Below are 21,108 nucleotides of genomic sequence, written 5' to 3' on the forward strand. Positions count from 1 at the left end.
TCTAAATGGACTTGCTTGTTTGTCACTGGCAGGTTATTTTTCTTACAGGGGCTGTGAAGTAAACATGCCTCTTTTTCAGAAGACGACAGAAATTCCCGTGATCACATATTCCCGGAGTTCTTTCTCTTTTGCCTTCCCCTAGCCCCTGTGGTGAGCAAGATTGGACCAAGAGTCATTCCTCCCGACCTCTCCCGAGCCCCTGCAGAGCTGAGGGCCAAAAGGTCATTTTCTCAGGTTCCCTCTGGAGGGAGAATCCAAAGGTCATTCCCTCCCTCCCCAGCTTACCCCAAGTGCATCTGAGAGACATTTAAAACTCTTTTGAAAGGTTTGGAAGAGACTGAGTCCATGTGCTCTACCTACTGTCCCTCAACAGCCAGAAGATGTGAACCAGGGCTGCACATGAAATGTTTATCATAGTATCCCAGAACTGCTTAGGTTGGAAAAGACCTTCACACTATCAAGTCCAACCATTTGCCCAGCACTGCCAAGTCCACCACGAAACCATGTCCTTAAGTGCCACATGTCTTATAAATACCTACAGGGATGATGACTCCACCACATCCCTGGGCAGCCTGTGCCAATGCTTGATAGCCTTTTCATTGAAGAAAATTTTTCCTAATATTCAATCTAAACCTCCCCTGGCACAACTTGAGGCCATTTCCTCTTGTCCTACCACTTTTTGCTTGGGAGGAGAGACCAACCCCCATTTGGCTACAACTTCTCCTGTTGTAGAAAGCTATAAGGCCCCCTCTTCTTCAGGCTGAACACCCCCAGCTGCCCCTCAGAGGACCTTGATGCTCAAACCTACCCAGGACTGGCCTTGGTTTCTAAGTTTGACATTGTGAACTTCAGCACATGGGCATGTGCTGAAGAATGGGCAGAGATTGATCACACAGCTGTGACATGGGCCTAACCACTTCTGCCTCCTTTCCCCCAAATCAGCCTTTTCCTTTTCACAGTCCCCAGAATCCTTCTTGTCCTCCCAGATCTGGCTTTCACTTGGAATTAACCAGATGCCATCGGGGAGTTGTGTTAAACAGCTCTGAACATCCTGATGTTCCTGGTTCTTGGGAATGCGGCCGCAGGGATCATTTTATGAGTCCCCTTAGAAAACAACCCCCGACAGACTCCCACAGCCTCACCCAGAGCTCCTGCTGCTGCTGCCTGCTGCCCTGTCATCCGTGAACCCTGTGGACCAGTTTTGGATTTCCCAAGACAGAAGTAAATAGTTAAGACTAGCTCCTCTACACTTCCTCCTCATCCCTTTCAAGGGAAAAGTCTCTTCAGTGCTTGCTCTTTGAATGATGAAGTAAAAGCGAGCGATTTCTCATCATTAAATTCTTTGAGCTGCCTGAGGAAGGAAGGAAGGAAGAGAAGAGCAACACTTATTTCACAAGGTCCCCTGCAGAAGGGGGGCACCAAGGGTCACTTCCTCTCAATCTGTCCCCTCCGAAGGAGAGCAGTCAGGCTGTGTCAATGCCATGGTCCCTTTGTGGTGGGTAGGCAGCCGGAGGTCATCCTGTGCCCCAGCCCCGCTCTCGCTGGGACGCACACACGCTGCTGAGCCCCGGCTTTCTCTCGCACACGGGGGGCAGGGGAGATTAGTTCTTTTTTCCTCTCTCTGCTTTGTGTACAGGGAACTCACAAGTCACTACCTGGGCCCCTTTTGGAAAGAGACAATAGCAAAAGGGGAGTCCCTAGGGTTTTTTTTTTCCTGGGGATTTTCCAGGCCGCTAGGACACAGTAGGATTAGCTGAGCAAAGCTTTAAAATCCAAATAAAAGTGAAGTGCTGAAGTACAAGTTTCAAGCCACTTGGAGGTTTTGGTGACACTCTTTGCAAATCCACAGCAAATCCACTGACCTCTACCTCTACATCACCCCGGAATTTGGGGAAAACACTGAGCTTCCATGAAGTACTTTAAGAAAGCAAGGATCCTGCGAAGTACACCTGGAAAACTCAGGTTCTGTGTTGTCAGACAGGAAACAGTAAATAAAATCACCTATCCTACTTGTTTGGGGTTTGGATTGTTGTAAGTGGCTTCTTTAGAGCCTGATCTCAATAGTTTGAAATAGCTCAGATGTCCTGGCTGAATTTCATGGGCTTTGGGTCAGGGCATGACTGGGCTTCTGTCCTTACATTAGTCTCTGGGCAGATCTTTAAGGACCTAATGTGGAATATAGAGTCTAGAGCTATCTTTTCATAGGTATCATCTGTTCTTTCAAGTCTTTGGGTCGAATTTTGTTCAGATAGGGGGTTGCAGTTCCCACTGAACTCAATAAGCAAGATTTTGTTGCTTCCAAAGCAGACCCCAGGGAAATAAGGATGGTTTAGCTGCTTACTTTGGAACAAGAATTTGGACTTAAGATGTAACTAGTAAACACTTTTACCTTGTTAAGGTACCCTACAATTTCAGCCTTCACTATTTTAAATTACACAAACAGCAAACTGTTCAAAAGAGATGTGCAGACTCTCTATGTACTCCTAAGACAAGAGAAGAGAAAATAATTCTCCGCTTGCTGAGTAGAGAAAATAATTCAGTAGCATGAGTTAACATATGCCCAGAACCTCCATGTGAACTCATTGGCAAGACTGAAAACTCCTTTTGAAACACTCCAAGACCATGTACAGTCTTGACTACAAAATTGTAGTCAAGGCTTTCTTTCCTTTCCTCTTTCCTTTCCTTTCCTTTTCTCTTTCCCTTTCCCTTTCCCTTCCCCTTCCCCTTCCCTTTCCCCTTCCCCTCCCTTTCCTTTCCTCCCTCCCTTCCCTCCCTGCCTTGCCTGCCTTCCTTTTTTAAGGCACCCCAGCCTTCAGACTGCAGTCTGCACATCAGAGTCTGCACTGAAATAATTCAGGACTTTCCCTTCCAGCTCTTGACATTACAGAGTTTCTATAGGAGCAGCAGCACTTAAACGTGGAACAACAGAGTTTTTATGGTCTAGGTGAAATGTATCTCTGTGATGCTGTGAGGTGTGAGCAGTAAATGGTTACAAAATGCTTCCAGATCCCTGTGTAAGTGTGCAGTATTGTTACTTTACAGCATCTCACTACTGTGAAGCTCAGGACTGATGTTGTTCATCAGTGCATCAGAAAACTCCCTTACAAATGAAGATTTTAGCCCTTGCACATGAAGTGACAGATTATTCCACACACTGTGTTGCAGTGACATAGGTGGGGGTCCTCTGCCAGCACTGAGCCTTCCTCCCCACACATGGAGTCATTCAAGGATGTGAGGGGGAACAGGGTCCTCTCTCCTGTACAGACTCACTTGACTCATTCAAGCGTGAGCTCCTATTTCCACCTGTGCCTGTGGATCCATGTCTTTGCCCTGGAGCATTCCACACATCAAATGGAGCATGTGAAAATTCTTTATGAATTGTGATGGTTTCGTTATTGCCACACAGTGCTGTTTGTTAAGAAGAATACAATGAATTTCACTCATTGCAGTATCCTTTCCTCCTCTCCCTCCTCAAATGCAAATACAAATCCACTTAAAATGCAGAGATCTTTTGACTTCTAACAGGAACTTTTATCCACATAAGAGGATAAGAAATTCATTAGCTTAAGTTGTGTGATTGTAACAGCTCATTAGAGAGCACTGTGCCTTTCACAGTGAGCATGCCTTCAGTCCCACACAGAACCTGTCAAAGTTAAGGATAAAGGTATGGGACAACTTCACCATCTTGGAAGGCAATTTCTGATTTTTAACTATGCAGACCACAAGGTTCGTTAAATGATTTTAATGAAGAGTCACAGGCCTTATGTTCAAATCTTCATTTGTGTCTAATTACAAGCAAAATATAAAATTGGTAAATTGATTGTTCTTGACATGAGAAAAAAATTATGGTCATTAATTATGTTTTCAGACTATTTGTTATTGGGGTTTTTTTAAGCTAAAATAAATATTTTGATCTCAGGTTTGTCTGCTGCAAAATGCTGCTGTGAAAATCCCAACACAGCTTCTCTTCAAACAAGGGGGAAGTTGCCACTTCTGAACAGAAAAAATAGTAATTAGTCATACGAATTTGTTGAAAGAAAGGAAAGATAAAGAAGTGTTCTCAGCCATTTATTAGATCAAAAAAGTTAGCGATACAGTATTTTTGCATCTCTGGCATCTCAGAAGGCATGGCCTTGAAAAGGCAGGTAGTTTGCAACATTTTATAAAATATATGAGGGGAGATTGGAATGTATTTTTCAATCTTCCCTTGGCAGCCTTCACGGCTTTATTCAATTTATGCATCATCTCTTGAAGTTCAATACGGAGCACTGGGTCCCAAAATGTACTTTGATGCATCCATAGCAAATCTTCTGATCTCTGCTCTCACTATCTGAGCAACATATGCATTAGAGTGGAATTTGAGATCAGCTTTTAGGTTGAGGGGTGAAGCGCTTACTTAGATAACCCACAGTATCTCAGCTTCAAGTGCAATGCTCAGGTTTGGATAAATGATTGCTTTTCCTTTTCCCTGAAGATAAAAGATACAGTTTTATACTAGGATTTACAAACCTCTCTACCCACATGGACATCAAGTGTTTCTTTTAAAATGTATGTTAAATACAAATATTCAAAGGCAACGACTTCCTTATGCCATTCTGAGAAAAATGATACTTTACAGAACAGGATGGTTGCAGTAAGGTACCATTGTGTGCCTTCAGTGATCAACGAGCTCTTCTGCCTTCACTGCTCTTATTTAATCGAAACAAAAGCTCAATCCCTTTCCTCCTCCTCAAAGAAGGGAAATTACACATTTTTGTGTGTGTGGCAGTACTACAACAAGAGTTCACAGAACTCCACAAAGGAGTTGCATGTGGTGAGGCTCAACGCTTTCAGCACTTTTCGTTTCCAGGTACAACTTCTACTACAACAAATTTTTGGGTTGTTTCCGCCACTGTTCTGTCACTTGCATTTCTGCTTTGTTCTCCTGTATGTCACCCGAGAGCAATGACTGTGTCGTGTGATAAGACAAGCCATGGGCTTGGAAGGGCAAAGCCGCAATACAATGATTATTGCTGGAGGGTGCAGTGGAGGGAGAAATAATCTGATTTTTAAGCTGATTCTCTAAAAGTGATGCGTCATTCACAGAGCAGTACAGCACGCTCTCGAGGAGCATTTCTGCTTTGCGAAAACCAAATTAAAAAATTCTGAAATTCCTAAAAATAAACAAACAAGCAGATAAATAACCTGCTTCCTAGTGTCTGAACCCCTCAAGTTTCCCTCAGTGTCACACAGTGCTCACAGTCAAGGATTGTACGGACACAGTTCCCAAACCACACAATCCCCTCACAACAGTCAAGGATCTTACGGACACACTTCCCAAACCACACAATCCCCTCACAACAGTCAAGGATCCTAGGACACACTTCCCAAACCACACAATCCCCTCTCAACAGTCAAGGATTGTACGGACACACTTCCCAAACCACACAATCCCCTCACAACAGTCAAAGATCCTAGGACACACTTCCCAAACCACACAATCCCCTCACAACAGTCAAGGATTGTACGGACACACTTCCCAAACCACGCGATCCCCTCACAACAGTCAAGGATCTTACGGACACACTTCCCAAACCACACAATCCCCTCACAACAGTCAAGGATCCTAGGACACAGTTCCCAAACCAAGCAATCCCCTCACACCAGTCAAGGATCCTAGGACACACTTCCCAAACTACACAATCCCCTCACAACAGTCAAGGATTGTACGGACACACTTCCCAAACCACAGCAATCCCTCACAACAGTCAGGGATTAAACTTCCCAAACCACTCAATCTCCTCACCACCCGCCCTCCCCTTGCGTCGCGCCTCCTGATTGGCCCGGCCGCAGCTGTAAGGCGCACGCGGATTGGCCGGGCGGCACGCGCTGTTGCCATGGCTCTGTTGCTAGGGAGGCTCTGCCGTCTCCAGGCCCTGCAGGAAACATGTAATGAATTATGGATGCTTGGTTTGCTCAAAGAGGGCCTGATCTGTAATGCAGATGAGCTGCCAGGCCTCCCCCCCACCCCGTCCCCCACCCCCTTTTCTTCTAGGGTCTTAAAAAAAATAGTTTAAAAAAAAAATCGGGGGTGTGTGTGGGGGAAATCAGTTTTAAATCAGAATGTGCCGTTTGCTCGTCCCCCGCCGCAGCAGTGGCTCCCGAAGCCGATGGCAATTCTCATGCAAAGGCAGGGCCAGAGGTCACTATCTGTTATTTGTTCAGGAAAAGCTTGTAGGATTTTTCACTGAACTCCATGACCTGCTGGGGTATTATTTTTTCCCCCCTCTTTGGTTCAGAGACAAAATAGGATACAAACACCAGAAGTGGCATTTTCTGACAGTTGGAGAGGAAATTGTCCCCTCGGTGCGTGAGGAAAGCCGCAGCCAGGCTGGCTTTTCTGGCCTCCTGAAGGATACCTTTGCCCAGACCGTGACCCAACCTGCGGTTGAGCGGCTCAGGCCTCTGGAAATGTTGGCAGAATCCCTTGGCTGTGGAGATTCCCAGCAAGTGCCACAGCTGTAACATGCCTGCTTCACTTCAGCAAAACTGGACCTTGTTCCCCACAGATCCCTCCCCAGCTGGAACCCCCCGACCCCGCTTGAACAAAGCCTCTGGTGCTTCATACCTGAATACACAGGTTGCTACAATTCATTCATTTCTCCTAATCTTCAAATAAGAAGTATGGTGGATGTTATGCTACAGAAATGATAATATTTTCCTATACCTAATGAATACTGATGTCAGAAGAGACACCTCTCTTGTGCTCATGCAGAGTTTAGTCTTGGTTGGGGTTTTTTTCAAGCTAGTGACAAATTGTTTCAATCCTTTCTGTGTCAAGCCTCCATGGACAAATGTGACTTGAAAAATACTTAATTATAGCAAAAATAATGAACCTAATCCTTGTTTTGAATCAGATGGTATAATTTTGGCCAGACTCAGCTGAAAGTGGGCACCCTTAGCTGTCCAAATATTGACCTCAGCAGAGGTCTCGTTGTACCTTGAAGGTTTATCACTGATGTGAGAGACAAGATACCCCTGCTCCTCCTCAGAGCCCTGTTTTTCAGAGAATTCCACACTAAACTGTTTACTCAGCAAGGAGATTACTCAGCAATTAGATGAATTTCTACGTATTTCGTATTGTGGAATTTTATGCCTTTTGTACCTCAGATCCTGATTGGTTCATGGTTCTTCCTCTGGGCGAAGTAAATTCTCCAGTAAGAGCTCTGAGATGAAGACAAAATGTATCCAACCCTCCTGTGATTCAGAGTAGAGTTTCTGGGATTGTTACACAAAATGTTCTGTTGTGTAAAAACCAATGAGCACTTAAAAAATAAGAAAGTCTGTAAAACACTGCATACAGAAAAAGAAAACACTTATGGTGAGCTCTGGCCATCAGGCAGTCCCTAAGAGCTTCATCTGTAAGCATCCTTATGTTTTATTATTTTCTATTATTAACATGTTTTCTATTGAAGAAAATTATTAAGGCAAAGCTGTACCACTCCCACTTTTGAAAGACCTTTCATCAAATTCTATTAAAAAAAAATCCACACTATAGAATTAGAGAACCCATGGGGCTTAAAGTTGAGAAATGTCTGAGATATGTTTAGCTGAAAACACAGTATTAAAATTTGTATATATGGATGTATTAATTTTGTTGATTTTTAATTTTTTTTTTGTGTCAATGGTTCCCTGCAACATGCACTAAAACAAAAGATATGTTAACAGTTTGCACTTGCAGGAAATGTAGGTCATGGTTTTTGTGAACCAAATAATTGTGGCTTACACTTTTCATTTATTGATCTTCATTTTTGTATACAATACTTTAAGGCATTGGAAGATGATTATTCCCACACCCATACAAATACATGCTGCACATACCATGAGATTTGGGATAGCTTAAATAGTCAGCAGAGAGGCTGCAAATGACTTCTTAAGCACATAAGCAATTTAAACAAATCCATATTCCCAGTGCTTTAAATGACCTTAGCATCTCTCCCATGCTTTCTATTGAGGAATCACAAGAAATTCAACCAGCAGCCAAGCTCTTTCTGTGAGTGTGCTGTCAGGTTGTGGAAAGCTCTTGTAATGATGTCTGCAGCACAGCTTTTGCCTTCCTGCATCGGTCCAAACTTCTCCAAAACAGTGCTTGAACCTTCAGGGCAGAAAGACCTTAACTCCAGCAAGCTTTGCACCTTCCCTAGGACATTTTGCAGGCAGCTCCTCAGGAGGAACCTTGCTGAGTTCTCCTGATTAAGATTTTATAATTCCCTTTGCTGTGTTTGTGCGCTGAGGGGCGAAGGAGGGGCTGGAGGCCTTTGGGGTATGGACCTAACAACCTGACTCAAATGAATACAATACATGCTGGACAATAGTTCAAGTGTGAGAAGGTCTGGAGTTACCAACAGGGAGAAAAATGATGCAGGAAGCTTTCACAAAAGAAGCAGCTCTTAAAGAAAGAGCTGAATGAGGAAAGGGAACATTTTGGTGCGTGATGAGAGGGAGGTTGGTGTGTGGCCAGGGTGGAGCAAGAGGGAATCTTCAGAAAGCAGGAGCAGCTAGGAGAAACAAAGGAAAAATATTAAACTTTTTTTTTCTTCATTCCTGTGGCATCTGATTGAAAAAAAAAATCAATTTTATTTCATTGGAAAGTAACAAAGTTATATTTCCCCCTAAATTTGAAATGTTATTGTTGTTATTGTTCCAGTGGAAGTTTCTTTCTTTTAGAAACAAAGGGCTCTTTCAATTTGCTTTAAAAAATGCAAACTTTCTAATGCTCCTTTTCTATTTGGATTGTATAAACAAAAATGCTTTGCATTTTTATCAATAATAGCTTTAAAATAGTGCTTTAGTACAAACATATTCTTCACAAGGATCCTTCTGTAATTTAAAACATTTTTTTGCTGAAGTAATTTCAACCAGTTTATGCTATCAGTAATCTTCATAGAGTTTACATTAATCCACAAACATTGTATAGTGTGATGAAGTTGATGAGAATCAACAAAGGATAAAGTAGAGTATTGCAGCCCAGATAAAGAAACCCTCTGTTTAATGCCAGCTGCTCAGGAAATGTCAAAAGTAAAGTGAGTTTCAGGTCAAGGGCACTGGGAACAGTCTGTTAGCAAACCCTAAGACAGGCAGCTCTTGTTATTAGTATGAACAAGGATATGGTGAGTTCTTTTTAATCTACCCCTGGGCCTCCTTCTTGCTTCCCAGACATGAATTCATCCCATTTGGGCTCACCTCTGTGGGATTGCTGGGAGTTTTTCAAAACATACCCTCTTTGCTCTCTCTAATGTTCCCCATCAGGTTTGCTAAAGGCCAGGATTTCAGTGAAAATCCTCCTCCTAGGAGATCTGTGGGCTCACTGCCAGACCTTGAAAGTGAACAAAATTGTGGGCAACTGCTCTTTTTGTTCACTTGTCTTGACAGCAAGGATTTTCTTCACCCCTGTTTTTTTATGCCATGTACCTGTGAGTGTACCTTGTTTATCACCACTTAAGGGAGTTTTACCTCTTGATACAACACTAAGCTGACAGGTGGAACATCTGAAGAAATAGGACCAAAGTGTGGGCAGGGTAATAACTGGATGAACCTCTCTATTGGTAGCCCTTTCATGAAGAATGGGGCACCCTTTCATGTGACTGGGAAGCAGAGGAGCTGGTGTGGGAGAATGAACATGGTATATGCTGATACTGCTTGACAAAATGTCCCCAGCAAAATGAGAACACTGTTGACAGCCACTCTGGAATGAACAGCAAAGCAGCTTGGCTCTGTGAATTCAGAGCCATAAGAGGCACTTTGCTCTAGATGTCCCATGGATATGCACCAAAAATACAAGGGATTTTGCAATGATTGTTCAGAATTGTCCAGGTTAACAGCACAGTATGACTCTTTTCTTGCTGATGTTCTTTAATCTCTTCAAATTTCATGGATCCTTTAAAATGCATCTTTAGTTCTTGAAGGCTGTGTTTTGGACCAGAGGAAAAATCCCAGAACAAAACTCTGCAATGTATTTTGTAACATGCTAACTGTAAATGTTCTGTTAGGATATGACTTGTGCATCTTTATGATACAGCACTAGGTGAAAAACTTCTTCAGTACAAAGCATATAATCTCAGCCAGCCATTAGTCAATCTGATGAGGCCTCATTTAGAAATTGTCATAATATGCAAATATGTTCTCACATTTTATTGTTTGAATAGTGGATATTGGGAGATATAGATTGGGGAGAAACAGATGAATGACTCAGAGGCTGCTGGTGCCATAATACTTTACGGTTATTAGAGCCAGACAGTCTTTCAGATTTGGTTCTGTTTGCAGAGTAATTGTCCTGTGAGAAAGAACAGCCAATATGATGCAATCTACCATGGATCCAAACCCTTCTCTCCACAGTGACAGCATTTATTTCATCATCTGTTAGATATTTAGAGAGAGAAATTTACAGCAGATCTAATGAGCCCAGGCACTGGAGATAAACATTATTTGGCACATAACTTGCTTGATCTATTTAATTCTGTCTTCCTTGGACTGAGACAAGCCCATGTCCTGGAAGTAGGTGTGTTGGGATCACAGGGCCAAAATGAGTGTTTTGTCAGTGTGTTATGGTAATCCAGGCTCTTCAGGAAACTCACTTTATATCTGCTTCAAAAGATCTCTGTACAAGAGCAGCCAGGGGATCAGGCCCAGCTGGTAAGGGTTTGAGAAATGCAGACCTTGCTTGACCAAGCTCATCTCTTCCTATGACAAGGTGACCTAAGTGGTGAGGGAAAGGCTGTAGATGTTTGCCTGGACTGTAGTAAAGCCTTTGACACCATTTCCCATAGCATTCTCCTCCAGAAACTGGCTGCTCATGTCTTGAACAGGTACTCTGTTTACCAGATAAAAACTGGCTGGATGACCAGGCCCAGAGTGTGGTGGGGAATGGAATTACATCCATCTGGTGGCAGGTCACAAGTGTGCTCCCAGGGCTCAGTACTGGGGTTAATTCTGCTTAATATCTTTATCAGTGATCTAGGTGAGTGGATTGAGTGTGCCCTCAGTCAATTTGCAGGTGACACCAAGTTAGATGGGAGTGTTGATCTGCTGGAGGGTAGGGAAGGTCCCTCTGCAGAGGGATCTGGACAGTCTGGACTGATGGACCAAGGCCAGTGGTATGAGGTTCAACAAGGACAAGTGCTGGGTCCTGCATTTGGGTCACAACAACCTCAGGCAGTGCTACAGGCTGGGGACAGAGTGGCTGAAAAGTGGCCCTGGGGAAAGGACCTGGGGGTGCTGGTTGACAGCAGCTGAACATGAGCCAGGTGTGCCCAGGTGGCCAAGAAAGCCAAAGGCATCCTGGCCTGTATCAGAAATGGTGCAGCCAGCAGGACCAGGGCACTGATTGTCCCCCTGTCCTGGGCACTGGTGAGGCTGCACTTCTAATCCTGGATTCTGTTTTGAACCCCTCACTACAAGATAGACATTGTCCAGAGAAGGGCAACAAAGCTGGAAAAGGGTCTGGAGCACAAATATTATGAGTAACAGCTGAGGGAACTGAGGTTGTTTAGCCTGGATAAATGGAAGCTCAGGGGAGATCTTATCACTCTTTACAACTGCCTGAAGGAAGGGTGCAGCCAGGTGGGGGTCAGTCTGTCCTCCTAAGGAATAAGCAACAGGACAAGAGGGCACAGCCTCAACTTGCACCCAGGGAGGATTTGACCAGGTATTAAGAGAAACATTTTCTCTTCAAAGGTTGTCAAGCACTGGAACAGGCTGCCCAAGGATGTGGTGGAATCACCATCCCTAGAGGTATTTAAAAGATGTGTAGATGTGGCACTTAAGGACTGGTTCAGTGGTTGGTCTTGGCAGCTGCTGGGTTAAGGGTTGTACTCAATGATCTTAAAGGTCTTTTGTAGCCTAAAAGATTCTGTGAAACATCTCATCCCTGCTACTCTTTGCTGTCTGCCACACAGTCCTCTTTCACACAAAACTTGTTTACGAGACTGGAAAGAGCCTTTTTCTGAATGAGCCAGGAACAGTTACTCCAAAGCAACTGGTTACTGGCCTCCCCACTATTTGAGCAGCAGCTGTTGGTAGGATCATGGCAAGTGGAGCCACAGAATCTGCTTCAACAGCAGCTTGTTAGCTGCTTCAGCTTTCCAAGACAGCTGGCAGCTGAGTTGTGAAGCTGCAGCCAGCCAGCAGTGAGATGTCTAATACATCTCCAGAAATCACTGTGTGTTTGCCATGATTACCATAGTGACACGTCCCACTGTTTTGTCCATGCTCTGTGATCAAATAGAATCAGTCAAGATGTTGCCATTTATCCAAAACTGAAATAAAACAGTGAGATAAGAGGAATAACAGCACTTTGGATGTGGATCCCACATGCCATAATTCTACTAGATTTCAAACAGCTACTGTTATGTATGGCCTGGGAAGAAAAGGTACCATGATGGATAGGTTCCTCCTGGAGAAAGGACTATGGTACCAGAATTATGGATGTTTCATAGAGAATAAGTGCCTGTGTTGCAGAGATGTTGATATGGTAACAGGTTGTGTGAATAAAAGCAGCATAGATAACTGGAGTGTAATAGTTTAAACATTACTCAGCTTATTTGCAAGCAAAAGCTCCAATTTACCTTCAGCAGTCCCTGTGTGATGCAGTGGGCTGCTACATTGTGCATTGTTTGAGCTTTTCAATCAGGTCTTGAACTTATAGCTACTGGCAAAGGTGGCAGGTTTGAATATCCCTGTGCGTATATAGGAATTTTGTTGGCATTGGTATCAAAACGCATATTGTGATAAAGGAAAACAACATCAATCCTTGAATTCTTAAGAGTAATTCTTCTAAACTAGGAAAACACCATAAGATCCTCTAGTTTGATCTCCTGTACAATATGGTCTATTCAATTTTAGTTGATACACAAATATTTTCATGGTTTAAATGAAGGTTTTAGTTCGATTAAAGAATTTAAGTCTGCAGGGGTAGCAGTTGCATGCCACAGGCATAACACAGAAAGAACAAGCTGTAGTGCCAAGTGTGTGTGAAGCCTCAGTGATGATGGAAGTTTATTAAATGGGATGTGCCTAATTGATCACAATTAGTAAAAGTAGTGCTTTCTCCCATCTTTGAGAGACCTGAGAAATTATTTCCAACTTTTAATCAATATGGTTCTGTGCATTTAAGCCAGAAATACATACATAGTATCTAGGAACATTTGTCTCTGTCTGGTTAGAAGACAGCTCTTCGGTGCCTTTTTGTCAGTTACAGCAAGTTTGTAATTTTGAAAGGAAGCCCCAGCCCTCAAACAGTCAAATAAATAAAAAATCCCAATCTCCAAATGCCCAGTCATCTCCATCTGACCAGTTGAGCATGAGAGTGAGAGGGTGAAGGGATCCTTTGAGCCCAGGCTTGCTCTCAGGTTGTCTTGAAACCACATCTTTTAGGAAGGTGTGTGGTATTGCCTTGCACCCTCCAGCCAGTAGTGAGACCCTCACCTTTACTGGTAATCTTTTAGTGTTTAATTACCCTGTCAGCCAGAAAGTTACATCTTGTTTCAAGGCTGAATTTGTCTAACTTCCAGACATTCAATCTTGTTCAAGCTTTTGTCAACAAAGATTGAAAGACCTTTATTAGGTATCTCTTCCACCAGGGAATACCTATATAAACTGATAGACTCATTGTATAACTTACCTGACGTTCTGCCTCTAAAAATCACTTCCCAACTCTTGCTTTCCCCCCATCTTCCTGCCAGAGATTCCTTCATACTATATGCTGGATGGTGAGAAACCAATGCTGTCTTCTAAGAAGAGATGAGGAAAGATGAAGAAATTATCTAAGAAAGAAAGAGGAGAGGTTCAAAACTAATTGCTTGGAAGTGGCATTTTCTCTTGATTTCAATTCATTTCTGCAATACTGATAAGCAGTGTCATGTCCTAGACCACACCTGGCACAAACCAGCCAACCTCCAGTGGTGGGGTCAGCTCCTATCTGGGGAGCTGTTGCTCTTTATAGCACTTGAGGATGTAGAAAGTGCTTTACAGAGAAGCACATTAGGTTCAGGAACACTGGCTAAAGCAGGGATAACCTGTGTGGTGCTCTGCAGAATCAAGGTGAAATCACAGAAAACCCCAACCACTTAATTTAGCAAGTCGTGTTAAACACAAAGGAACAGTTACAATTTCATTACCAAATTTCACTTCCATTTGCTGTCAAGAAGTCGTTTGTCACCCTACCCCTCCAGTTATTAATTTATATAATCAGCATTTACTTTTCACATTATGAAAACATTAGGACACACTTGCCATTGTAGAACATCACTAGATTAGGACAAAAATGTGATGCAGTTCCCATAACATCAAAATGTTAATCTGTAATATTAGCTATTTATACTGTAATATTCACTATTTGTAGCTGACCAGGTCTAAGCATTTAGTGTAAAAGGAGAAAGGAATTCCAAATAAGAAGGTGAATGCAACTCTCCCCCAAGGAGGAGCCATGATTAGAATTCAACCTTTTCTGGTGGTGTAGTTTTTGTGTGTACCCTACGGGTGTAAGTTCTGCAGCGGTGCTTTGTTTCAAACATCTTCATTTTTCCTCTCAGGATGAAGCAAATGTTTTAAATTACAGCTGTAGCATGGAAGAGAGAATTCAACTGAAGCACAAATATGAGTCATGAAAGTGTTTGTGCCTTATTTTCAGGGTAATCACTAAACACCTGCTAAATTACATTTTAAAAAATTACCCAGTATTTCACAGTGGGTTTTATCCTCTTGTTTATTATTTTCTCTCTTAAGCCCCACTCTCAATTCTTGATCTGCGTGGGAAGATTGTCTCATCCACGCAGAGCTCCCAAAACTCAGCAGAGCTCTGCATGTACTGATGCTCTGCCCAGGCAGGGGTGATTACAGGACAAGGACTGAGGTTTGTGCTACAGGGACAGACCTTGGGGCCTTTAGGCAGAGCCTTGGCACAGCACTGGGTACACCAGCCCAGCATGAGAGAGGAAATCGTTACCCAGAAAAAACCACAGACTTTTTCTGAAAGCTAGTGCAGCAGAAATAAAAAAACCAAAAGTGACTCATCCATACTGATTGTGTCTAAACTTTACTTTCCCACATGTTGCTGTTTCTTCTGTTAGCAACTTTAGTGTTGTAAAAGTGCCTCGTGGAGGAGAAGAATGCTGTAGATGGGCAGTCTCCTCCCTGAGATGTGTAGTGTATACTCAGTTACTGAGCCTCCTGGGAACATGGTGGAGGGCACATGCTCACTTGTCTGGTTTGTTTTTTATGTTTTCTTTAGTTGTTTTTCAGTCTGGCACTGAGTGGGCAGACAAGACTCTTGAACAATCTGTAATTACATTGTGTCACAGTTGATGAGGTTACAAAGGAGTAAATATCTAGTTGGTTTGAGAGAGGATATTTTTAACAATACTCACTCTACATCTAATAGAGTGCATCTGTGTCCTCTGTGGGCACTTTGCCTTAGATAATATAAAAGGAGAGCAATGGGGAAAAGAGCAGCATAATTATATCTGCATAGTCTTCAGCAGAATCAGTTTCTGCAAATACACACTTGACATTTCAACTGTTTCATACCAGTGCTGCTCCTATTGATGCCAGTGGCATCTCTGCCCTTGAATAGGGATAGGATTGAATTCTGACTGTTGAATCTCCTATGACAAGAGAGGTGGAAGTTTCCCAGCATGACCTCATTGCCATAGGGAAAGAGAAAAGTTTTATTAGACCATCATGTCAGTAATTCTTGACCTGGGGTTGTGACTGTGTCTTGACAACCTTCCCTTCTTTTGGATCACAAGGAGAGACCAGCAATCCAATATATTTTCCTGTTGTAACATGGGTCACAGCACAGAATAAAATAGTTCCATCAGCCTGCCTCTGCTGGATTGTTACCTGCTGTGTTTCCACTTCTGCTAGCCAAATGTTGGCATCTCAGTGATACAGAGCAGCCTGATCTGGACAGTATCAAATATCTAAAGTCATATGAAATCATATTGCATTTATACCACTCAGAGCTGAGGGGAAAAATCCTTTTAAAGAGTCAAGGGCCACTTTCACTTTATAATGGCAATCTAGAAAGATTTGTTTGAAAGGCTCTTGGATACTGATGCTTGAGGTTCTTTGGTGAAGCAGTTACTGGACACACTCATGGTCATATTTATTAATAATTTCTTCTGCAATGGCACCTACTAATGCATATGTCTGGTGCAAACATCCAGGGTGACATTGCTTGAAAGCTCATCATTTCCAGCTTTCAGGGCAGCTGTGGGAACAACCAGACTGACTTCCATGAAGCAGCGTCAGCTCACTTCAGCCGTTGCTCTACCTTTGCAACCTGAGGATGAGACTCAGGCTATTGGGAACATCCCCTGCCTCTCAGCTTCACCATTCAAGGTTTTGCAAGTAGATTGACCTTGAGCAACAACAGACTTCCCTCTGCACATTGTAATGAAATGGCAGAGCTCCTCTCTATAGAGGGATATTTTCCCCTGGTTTATAGGAGAAAAAACTGTTAAAAATACCTATAGGAAAATAAGACAAAATTGAAAAAAGGCAATAGTACACTTAATTTGCTAAAATTAGGACATAAGTGCAGACCTATTTTCTAGAGTCACTTGCTGAATTTTTGAAGAGATTACTAATAATTTGTTTTTGTTTTCCTAGCCTTGCTCTGTCTCTCTTCTTTTCAGCATCTGACAATAGAACCACCTCTGCAATACAGCAGAAATGATCAAGAAATCAGGGGAGTGGTTAGGTGATCTGCCTCTTGAGCAGCCTGCTAAGAAACATCTTCTGAATGAGAAAATTCAGATGCAGTGTAGGAGAAATCCATCAGAGCTTACTTGCTTTTTTCCTCCTCTTTCCTCTAGCCACAGGAGACTAAAGCAATCTCTATCCCCTGAGCCTGTTGTCCTGTGGAAGGATTATCCCTTCCTCCAGCATGAAGGGTTATTTGTGTCTTCTTTTCATCTACTATTTACTCTATTTTCCTTGCCTTGAAGTTTTTCCCTCTCTTATTTAAACAGTGTTGCTCTGTTTTTGGCAGTAAGGAGTGCAGCACACAACAGAGCCAGGCCTGCCTTCATCTAAAAGGCAGAAAGAAAAGAGTCCTTTTCCTTCTGGCTTTAACATACTTTGTGAGATCTCTGCCTAATCCTCACCATTCTCTTTCTCTGCTTCTGCTCCTCCTTTGGGTTGCCCACTCAAACACTCCTCTTGCTACTCTTCCCCTTCCTTGTGATGTAAAACCTCAACATCCAAGTAATGAATGCTGTCTCACCTCTTTCTCCTCACTCATCTGCCTGCAAGGTGAATGAACGCCCTCACAATGGAAGGAGGAGATAAGAAATTCCCCATGGAAATAGCACAGATACTTAAAATAATTTGGAGCAAAAATCCCTGCAGGTTTATTGAAAACACCCCCCTCGACACACAGAGATTTATTTATCTGCTTTACTGCATTTTGCTTACGTCAAGAGCTGGATTGCTCCTGTACAGCCCCCTCACCAGGCAGATAATTGCTACATATTCTTTTGTACTGCTGCCACCACCTCCACCATCGGGCGTTTTCCCAAACAATTGCCTGAGCAGCCTCGGAGCAATCCATCTCCCTGCCGACACTGCTTTGGTGTTAGGGGTCTCCCAGGAGCAGGTGAGAGTCTTGCCTCTTTTCTAGAAAATCAAATGAAGTAATTGCGATGCATTTCTCCTTCCTTTTGCAGATAATTAGCAAAGATGTGAAATAAAGCCAAGGTAGCTCTCTGACAGCTCCAGCCTCTCCTCGATGGTATCTTGCTGGCCATCATTTCCATGCAGGCACATCAACCTGATGTAGTGTCATTTATCTTTACCTTTTGTTTACAGCCAATCAGCCAATTGTCACTCTGTGTGACAGTGCCTGTATTCAAGCCAATATGAATTTATTTTTCAAGAAAGACTTTCTGAGAGCAAAGCTTATGCCTCACTAAGGATCCAACTAAACTGCATTGCTGGCAAGACCTTTTCCTTCACCATCATCCATTACATTCATGATTAAACAAACGATAGTGTAACCTGGCCTTTCTTGTTTTGTTATTTCTTCCTCAGGGTTTCTTCCATGTGCTGATACTTATCTTTTCAACTGAATAGTCATTAAAATCTATTGCTATGCATTATGGCAATAACAATTTTTAGGTGTTCTTTGATTTCCTTTACCTGTCTCCAGCTCCTCAAGATTGGTTTCCTTCTCTGCTTCCTGGACATGGGACTGTCAGACTCCATTGGCTGTAGGCTGCTGGAGACCCCAAGAGTGCCAGGACTAACCATAGTCCCATGTTTTGTCCTAGAAGGATGCCTGAAAAATGTGACAATGTGTGTGTGAGGCAGGGCATAAACAGCTTTTTATATGTTGCTGTAGTCACAGCAGTGAGTTTTGGTTTTGAGCCTCTTCCTTTTCTTCCCTTCCCTTTTGCCTGGCTGTTCAGTGAAGGTGAGAGGAGAAGAGCTGGATGCAGAGGCAGCATCCCAGGGAGAGCTGGGCCACATCTGTTTATCCTCCCCTTGCCTGCACTCATGTGGCAGTGTGCAGGTAGCAGCCTCTTTGCCATGCCCTTGGACAGAGGCAGGAGGATGCACTCACTCCCTGGGTTTCCTGCATTGTTTCCTTCTGGACAAAGGCAAAGCTGGAGGGAGACAAAGTGCAGGAACTTGTTGTCCATGGTGCATACCAGAAGCAGGTTCAGCAAAAGAGTTTGCTACACTGTAGACAAGTAATGATTCTCCTTCCCTTTTTACTCTAAATATCTTCATTGCCAAAGTAAATATTTCATTTCCCAGTACTAATGCAGCTCAAGAACCAAGAACACATGTATTCCCTTCTCTAATAGCATATAATATATAATTTCACAAAAAAGGCTGGGAAACTAAGGACATACCTTAAACTCCTTCCAGTCTGTCTACAACTTCAAAACCAAGAACCATATGCAAGGCCCAAATACATAACTGGATGAACTATTTTATGCAAAACTTCTCATGAGCCAGGAAGTTTCCATGATACTAAATATTTACTTGTAAAAAAAATGTTATCTCACTGTGAATTTTGCTTTCTAATTTCATAGGAAGTATGCTTCTTTGTAATACTGTCAGGATGGTATATTCGATATTTTAAATTGGAAAGTACATTTTAGCTAAAAATGACATGAAAATTTATTCCAAAAAAGTTCTAAATTCTTAACATCAGATGAAAATAAAATATTTTCATACATGAAGCATTTTATTTTACCTGATATAGTGATTTTAAAATATTTTTCTGTTTGCAGATAAGTAACAAAATAGTTTGAAATGAGACAGTAATTTCAACGTCATTTTTTCAGAGCCACTAGTGACATAAAATATCCATTATCTGTAAAGCTCAGACGAGAGAATTTAAGTCATGAGAGTTATGTTGAAAGCATCTTGTGATCTTGAGATGGTAGATGTTGGCACATATATTTAGTATATATATGTGTGTTTATACATGCACCCCTATGAAAGCATGAGTGTATATTTATAAACAAGGGCATTGTGCCACAGGGTTTTGCCCTCAGATGTAGTGGCTCCATGTAGCTCATGGAGAGGCATGCAGTCAGCATTATTGTGGATATTATTTCTTTACAGCTTTGGACCCAGGCCAAGACTTAAGCACACATTTATTTTTGAGTATATCAGTACTTGCACTGAGCTTTGTGTGAAAGTTTTCCTTAAGTCTTTCCCAAAAATCTCCCATGAATACAGAGTGTGGATTTTGTTACTTACCCTTTTAATAGTTTCCCAATCCCCAAATTGTCTTTTGCTTTGGCAGCCATGGTGATGTAATACTTGTGTGTGCTGGCAGTGGTACATAGGATGCCGAGGGCAGTGGTTACACAGCTCTTGGAGAAGGTGTCCTTGCTGCCATCCTTGGCAATATCAGGATAGATAAATTCATTTCTAAGCCTTCTGTGATGGGCATGGATCCAGCAACCTGGCCGTGATCCTTCACCCTGGGGCTGTATCTCAGTTTTGCCTGCCTCCTGGGTCAGGTTGGGCTGCCTTTGTCTTTATCCATGGGCAGAGTGCATTGAGTGAGAGGTGCAGCAGGAGCAGCACAGCCTGCTCAGCGATGCCCAGCGTGAGCGCTCCTGGGGCGCAGGTGCCACCTCGAGCTGTAGGTGAAAGGAAAGGCAGGGAAAACAAGCAGAGCAGCCTTTGGCTGCACAGAGCTGCAGATCAGGTCCCCAGTGCCCTGCTCCCTGCTGATGGACAGCAGAGTGTTGTGGAGGCAGTGTAGCATAGCTTGTTTAATGCTGCATTATGGTAATGAATACCGGGGAGCCATTAACACAGGAATCTCGGATTGCAAATATAACAAACCACACAATTCAATGTTTTCTAGCAGTGTCTTCTTTGGAGCCGTAAGCACATGATTTTTTTTTAATCAACTTTCATCCCAAAGCAAATTTTCCCAGCTAAGTACCTCTTTAATCAATCTATTCACAAATGTATATCTATTTATTTTTAATAACATTTTTTAATATTTCCCAGAAACATAATGACAGTTATTTTTACCCATGGTATGTTCTTTACCTATTTAATGTTATGCAACCTTTCTAAAACCAAATTAAGCAAAAACATTAGCATCAATCCATTGAATTCAGGTGCTATTAAAATAAAGCAGATGTTTTCAAACACTAGAATGAATGGAAAAAATATTGCCTTGACTGTCAGATTGCATTTCTTTCCTGTTGAAGCTAAGTGGGTTAAATTAAGTGACTAATTAACTATGCATCTGCACAATTAGGTGGGCATTTTTATTTTGTATAACTTATACATTTATTTCCAACTTGTGATAAAAGAACTGTAACAAGACAGAGGAAAAGCATTCCCCATAGCACTACTGTAGTGTGGTTTTTCTATCATTTCCATTGGAGTGCTGTTAATTACTTGGGTTTATAACTCAGGCATAAAAATTTGCACAATGGTGAAATTTCTCAGAGAAGATTTTGCTAAGTTTTATTAACTGTTGTTTTTAGATTGAGAAAGCTGAAACAACATCCAACAACAATAACCACCTTTGTTGCAGGTGTTCTGAGTCTCTCTTTGTTGCGAACTGATTTGGTCCAGTCTGGC

This window comes from Molothrus ater, chromosome 1 (genome assembly GCF_012460135.2).
Source record: "Molothrus ater isolate BHLD 08-10-18 breed brown headed cowbird chromosome 1, BPBGC_Mater_1.1, whole genome shotgun sequence".
Lineage (NCBI taxonomy): Eukaryota > Metazoa > Chordata > Aves > Passeriformes > Icteridae > Molothrus > Molothrus ater.